Below are 7671 nucleotides of genomic sequence, written 5' to 3' on the forward strand. Positions count from 1 at the left end.
ATTAGAAATACCTTTTTTTCTCCATAGATTTTGCTTTTATATGTGCCTTTTTTTCTCATTTTCCACAAGTAAGTAGGAATTATTTTCTACATAACTTTCAGACCACAGGTATTCAAGTTCTGTATTCATATGACAATAAGAAATTATACCTGCCACTCAGATAACACTTGAAATCCATGGAATTTTCAGTGTGTCTTGACAACCAAACTTCTGATCTATGTCATTGAGTGCTAAAGATTATATTAATTGAATAGCTAACCAGCCAACTCAACGACAGTATTTTTCCATTTTAGCCAAAGTGCTGTCTCCTCCCATGGAAAGGAATGTCAGTGTTTGGAAAATTTATTTCAGAGAGATCTACAGAGATTAGAGGCACAAAAAAGGCTATGCAAACTACAATTGTTTCACTACATATTCCACAAAATACTTCCATATCTTCAGTACTGGTTTATGGATTAACCAATTTGCTCTTGTTCACCTCACATCAATTACCTGGAACTACAGAGTTATCTCTGTAGACAGGACTGAGGAGTGAAGCCAGAATTTACTGCACCTTGGATTGAGTCAGATGTCTCAAAATCTGCCCAAAGCCTAGCCAGTCTGCGTTCAAAGAAACCCAAAGCACAGGGATGAACTTTAACCACATTTTTTAGGGATTGAGGTTGCTCTACCCACTCAGCATTCAAGTCTCAGCACAGTTGTTTACACCTATGCTTACAACAGAGATCTTTTCCATTTCAAGTGCAAAGACTGTTTCCACCTTTTATATAATGTGTCTTTGCAGTAAAATCCACAAATCCCCACATCCACAGTTCAAATAGGATTACATTATGATGCTACAACGGGCAAAACTCCTGATCCAAGAGATGCTTGTTTCACATTCTGCAGTCAGCTATTAACAATTCACAGCCAAGTTGCTAAAGACTATTATGATGAATAACAATGCAAAAAGCAAGCAGATTTGCATGAAGGAAACAATCACCAGTTCCTGTCCCTCACTATTCTACAACTAGACTATTGCTCTTGGCTACCATGATCACTCAGACACAGCTGGTTTTAAACACAAACAAAATGGAGACAGGGAAACTGAAAAGGATCCCATTTCTCTACAGAGGACACAGAGCAAAACTGCGTGTTGAAACAAAATTTGGGCCGTTCCCTGAAAATAAATGCTAATAGTCAGGGTGCCTACACAGGACTCGCATACGATCAAGCAAGGTTGTTGCTTTGCACCATCAATGCTCAAAATCTAAACTAAGAGAAACACCTGTGCACATGTGGAATTGTAGAGCCTGCTGGTTACTCTTTACAATACTTGATCAGCCATTGACATTCCTTACAAATTATGAACATGCTAAGGTTTTAAATTGGACAGTTGCTCCTTGCAATGAGGAATGGTTCCTGGCCACCAAGTGCAAAGCTGATGCAAATCAAATCTAAATCAAACTCAATCACCTATAGATGTTCTGAGCACGTTCTGAGATACTCCTGCTTTGGTGGTTTCAATACCTATTCATTTGTATTTTTAAAATTGCTTTTTATAGTCAGCTACATTTGTCAGTCTATTTTTCTGTTTAGTGGATGCAAACACGTTTTGTGAAACACATGACCTTGACTCCACAAGACTTAAGTTATTTATCCAAAGAAATTAATGTGAGATAGGGAGAACCAATGCAATTTTCTGCATTTGTCCTCTCTGATATCAATTTTGCTTCTAAACCCTACCCAGTTCTCAGCCTCTAATGAGTTGGGAGCTGATAAATCCCTATAAACCTGATACTTGTGGTAGAGGGAAAGCAAATTATTAGATGCTCTGAAAAACACTTTGCTAGTTAAGGGCTCACTGTATAAGTCAACCTTCACTCTTTCTTGGCCTTCAGTAAAAGCTAAACTACCACCATCTCTAATAAATCAGCAGTGGGCTCAGGGGATGAGGCATAGGACATCAGTCTAAGCAAAGAGACAGCTAAACCCCCCAATATTTATTTGTCCATTCTAGTTCTGATTCTTAAGCTCTATCAAGACACATAAAGCTTAATTTGAAATCCTCCTCACTTTGCAATCTATTTTTAAAGAAGACTATATGACCCAAATTCAGCACTTAGGATGAACTTCAATATGAAATTTACATGAATTGGAAGTCCATATCTTTTACATAAAATGCTAAACCCATGTGATTGAACTCAGCATTTTATGTAAAGGATATTTAAGTTGCTACTTGCATTTTAAGGACAAATAGGCTCCCTTCTGAGAAAGAGAAGAGGAAGAGAAGAGGAGAGGAGAGGAGAGGAGAGGAGAGGAGAAAGGGAACAGCCACTTCTCTATTTCAGGTTGAGAGACTAGGCAAAGGGAAATTACACTAATTGTATGAACCTTGGGTGTAAACTAGAAACTGAACTCCAATTACTTCAGTATTAGAAACACAGACAATCTAACAACATAGAATGGATCAGAAAAAGAGAGAGGCTAAATTCTCATCCAAAGTAATAGTATGTGAAATGATGAAGAAACACAAATCAAATGAAAGGCTTTTTGTTTCAAAGTTCTTTTTCTCCCTTTTAAAATTTTTCTATGAAAACCTCTGTGTTTTCAAACTATAAGAGAAAGAGACTTTTTTTCAAAGGCTAATGTTTTTGCATACCAGCATTCTTAGCCTAAAATTAAGTTCTGTCCTTGGGAAAAAAACTCAGGACTTCTCTTGTTTAACTTTCTGCTTGCTTCCTGAATAGGAAAAAGAAAACTTTCTTTAAATTATTCCCATGGTAAAGCAAAGTAGAGAGTCAGCTTTTTCTCAGATGTAAGAGAATATCTTATGTGGTTTATTGCGGGAACATTAAAAAAAGTTTTACATTATTTAGAAGAGCCAGAGCAGAGAAAAATAGCACTTACTTAACTTCCTTGGGAAAACATTTTGACCCCACCTTAAACTGCAGAACATTCAGTGACTCAACATAATAGCATATATTTGGAACTCCTCAACTCCTAAAGATTGCACTACAGACAAGGAAGCTGCAGAATAATTTTACATTCTGGATTATCTTAAATTCATATCCATCTATTTAAAATCAGAAAAGTTTCATTAAAATAGATGTACATAAACATTTAATTCAGAATATTACAAAGGGTAAAAGCTGGCTTGAAACTTCTGGGATCTTGAAAATTCTTGATAAACAGAATTAGTAACCTTCCAAGCAGCTTTGAGAAAAAATATCTCTTTTTATCAGAAAGACATTATTGTCTTCTGGAGTAATGGGAATTAAGATTTACTTATGCAAAAATGCCTTGAGTTCCTACTATGACAAAATGTGATGTAGGCTATAAGGGAGTATTAGTCACCTACTATACTTATTTATAATATTTCAGGACACTCACATGGGCATCTGATTAAAAAAGCCACATTAATTTGTTACCTTATCTGTTAATAAAATGGACGGTTTAAAACAGGCTAAAGCAAACATTGTGTATGCAGATGAGACTAATTCAGTTCTGAGTATAAGAGCATTTCCATCATGTTGTTCTGACTGTGGCTAGCACAAGAACCTCTGGTGTTTCTGTTCCCTTCATAGCTAAAGGCTCTCAGGCTTCAGAGTCCCCTTCAGTGTGGAGGAAATGGAGTAATGTTACAACTTTCCATTGCTTCTTCCAGCATATACATGTCAGAAATTATCATACATTTCCAAGTAATTTGGTGATCAATAATACTTGAAGATCTTGCAATTCTCAAGGGTAAATCTGACTACATCAGTCAGACAATTTTAAAATTGGTATTATATTTGAAAGTAAATATGAAACAATGGAAAAAACGAATAGAGAAATTATAAGGAACAGCTGTTTTTGAAGTTATAAAAAAACTCCATGCACAACATGAAGGCAAATAATATCCTGCAATTCATGAGCAGGCACCAACAGGCAACTCCTAGCCTAATTACTGACCTAGACTCTTCCTTTACATCACTACCCTACAAAATCAGGCAGAGTTATTTTGGAGAGATTAACAGACTGATCATTAACTGAAAACAGAAATTACTGTAACAGTAAACTATTCAGCATTTTATGATGAAAACGTGTTCTCTGAAAACAGAATGCTCTTTAGCATACAAACTTCTCAACTGCTGATTTATTTTCTTTGCATTTTCTTTTAGAACAGAACACCCTAAAACAAGTTAATTTAAGCTGATGGAGAGATTCAAAACAACTGCAGCAGAGCTAAGGTATGGATTTGAAATCCAATGTAAGATGATTAGAAGCCCATCATACAGAAACTTTCTGAAAGCACTGGATTTGGATACATTTCGTAGCCATACTGTTTAAAGCAATCCTTTCAGAGTTGTCTCCTCAGCTGTTCCTTCTGGATGACCTGCCAGCAAATGAACAGCAGCAGCAGTCCTAACAGCAGTAATGGAACCCTCTGGGATCAGTGCATCCCAGAATTTTTCTCAGCATTATCATAATAAGAACATCTAGATTTTGTACATGTATACAGAAATAAAATACAGAGAGCAATTTTAGTGGGAAAAAAAGCAGAGAACACACAAACTGACAAGGTAAGCCTGTGAAGGCAGCAGCATGGCCTCCAAATAACAAAAAAAATAGACTACAGGAGAATTTTCTTCTAATAAGATATTGGAAAAAGAGTCAAACTGTTTCATATTTCAAGTCATGTTTCAAAAAATTAAGACCTGATTACAAGAAAGTAAAATAATATTTTTAGGAGAAAATTATCAGCCCATGCATTCCAAAAATGATTTTTTTAAAGCTGTCTTTTAAAACTTCTAAATGGTATCTCAATTTTTTTTCTTGGTCACTATCCAATCATGTTTCAATTATTACACAACTATCAAGCTTTGTGGTTGATTAAACAATTAAGCAATTTAAAAGAAAATTTAAGTCTCAAACTTAATCTTAAGAAGATTGTTCTGCAAGAAAATGAGAAGCAAAACCAATAACCTTTATAGTATCTTTTAAGTTTTGAGGTTAAGCTAATATCCTGCATATTGAGGTTGTTTTTATTAGCTCAGGTAAAGCTCTTATGCTAAAATTAAAAAACTTTGAATGCAAAACAAAAAGCAAAGTTCAGTTTTAGATAATGAGAAAGCAAGCAGAATGCCCATAGTCAATTTGCCTCCTTCAAAAAAGAGAAAAAATTGGTTTTGGTTTTAATTTAGTTTCAGTGCCATATCCAAGTAAATAAAAGAGCATTATTATTTTTAAACATACATTTTTTCATTCAAAAATGAGAAAAATACTTATAATAGAGAAGAATCAATGTGTAATAGTAATCTGTCAATCCCAGCAAACTGTTTGAGAAAAGCTGAGCAAAGACAACAGGTACCTCTTTTTTGTGAAGAGATTATCCTTGCCTTTTACACTCAGGAGGAATTATTTTCTTTTATTTTGAAAAACCTTATTAAATATCACAGAATTGATAATAAAGTGGAAAATCAGAATACCATAGAGGACCAGATAATTGTTCCATAAGTCTCATACCTGATATCAGCCAATGGCCAACATCAGATTTTTCAAAGAAAATTACTTCTACAATTCCTTCTTAGGAATTAAAGGTTTTAATACAGTACCAGGCACTATGGAACAGCCACTCAACTGTAAAGTTGTAAAGATACTTCTTCCCTAAGGTTACTCAGAATGTGAAGTTCTCTAAAATCTACACACATAGTCACTCTGCCTTGTTATAATCCAGGCCAAAAACAGTAACCCATCTTTGGGAACATTTGGCAAAAATAATGCATGGCTCAAGCCCCAGACCTTCAACTGTCAGTCAGTCAACACTTAGCTCAGATGCTTTGAAGAACTTTACCAAAACAACGATTTAAGGATAAATTAGGCTTATAACATCAGAATGTATAAAGTACATGTGCAACAAACTAAAAACCTAGCCAAGAACGTCCTGCCAGCTAGTTTTACCAAGCTTGATTTTCTTTCATCACATTCTCCCTTTTCCAATCTGAACCCAGCTGTTGGAAGCTATTTGATGCTCTTTAGGAAAGAGTCTGTCTTTGTTAATTTGTCTTAATGATTTCATGGGTACAACCTTGACTTACATTTGGATAACAGAAGTGAAATTGTAACAAATCAAAGCAAAGTAGAAAGCAACACAGTGATAGGTATGGGGTAGTTTTTAAAATCTGAATACATGAGTAAAGACACCAACAAAGAGAAAATGATCAGGAGAAAGTATAATTTTTGAAGGGGAAGGGAAGTTTGTCAGCCCTACTCAATGTTCATGCACGTATGTGAGGAGTGGCTCCCTAGTGGGGAAGAGGAGACTGAAGGACAGTAATCTCTCTCAATGCCTTACCTGAATTTGAATCAAGGTGCAACCTCTGCTCATAAATACAGAAAGAGTTGAAAGCTAAGAAACACTTGGCAACACAAGCCTAAGTTCTGCTATCTTTGAGTGACAGTCCAAGAAATAGAATGTTACATTCTATCTTGCAAAAATATACGGGAATATTCTGAGGACATGTTGTATGGCATTATAAGACAGACTGCATAGATTTCTCATAGCTAAAAAGGGCTTCTGTTTCACATGAAAAGAAACTGGAAAAGAAACTGCAGCACCTCAGCTATGTTACCAAGCTTCCTTTGTTTCAATAAGCTATGGAGTTAGCAGAGCCACAGTAACTCACTAAGCCTGCCATAAACCACCATAAAAGTAAACTATTTTAGCCTAAGATAACGTCTATGTATGCGTTTGCCACATGTTTAAACAACGAAGCTCTGTTGACGTGCAATGATTTGGGCACGTGCCTGAGCCTTCCATGCGAGCAAATGCTCTCAGCTGAAAGTTCCATCTTTCCCAAGTTGTGTATTGTACTAGGCAACAAAATATCATCAGACAACTTTTGTTTTGTAATAAATATTTATTTTTTTCAGCAAGAAAGATATATTCATAGGCATGTATGTATCAAAAGAATCCGACAGCAACTAAATTCAGCCTTCCTAAAGGGAGGCCTTCTCCTACTCTTCTGTCATGTGAAATTTGTATTGAATTACTTGCTCAGCGTGGGTGGACATTTCTAAGCCACGGTTTCATAATCACATAGCCACACAGCAGCGCCTTTTTACAGCAACCACTTTAAATTTGCCATATTACAGCGCATTCAAGATTGTTTCCCCCCCCCATTGCATAATCCAAGCCTGTATCTGCACCTGTCTTCACACATAAGGGTGTTGTGTTGACTTTGTGTCTGCCTGGATTACTTAAAACACCCTGCTGCTTCAGCATAATGAGTGAAATATGCAATGGCTGGTTTCCCACAGGAGAGGAGATAAACGTTCAAAACCCTACAAATGAAAATAAAAGAACCTGAGGTAAGGTCACATTCTTAAGCGAAGCAGCTCTAGCACTAACTCTGATAAAGTCAGACTTTAACGTTCTGATAAAACCTACTTGAACAAGCCACACCACGTCAAGCAAACTACTTTTAAATGGCCGAAAATAAAATAAAATAAAATAAAATAAAATAAAATAACGCTTTAGCTAGCTTTCAAGTACATGAAATAGCGTGTTTTGAAGGAGAAAATGACTCGTACAGTTGTTGAAATGAAACTTAGCTAAGAGGTTACTTTTCCGTGACCAAAACCACCCTGCCGGGGCTGACAAAAAGACGCCACCCCGAGGTTTCTGCAGCAGTTTTGCAGCGCCTACGC

This window comes from Onychostruthus taczanowskii, unplaced genomic scaffold (genome assembly GCF_017590055.1).
Source record: "Onychostruthus taczanowskii isolate IOZ18803 unplaced genomic scaffold, ASM1759005v1 scaffold20, whole genome shotgun sequence".
NCBI classification, from domain to species: domain Eukaryota; kingdom Metazoa; phylum Chordata; class Aves; order Passeriformes; family Passeridae; genus Onychostruthus; species Onychostruthus taczanowskii.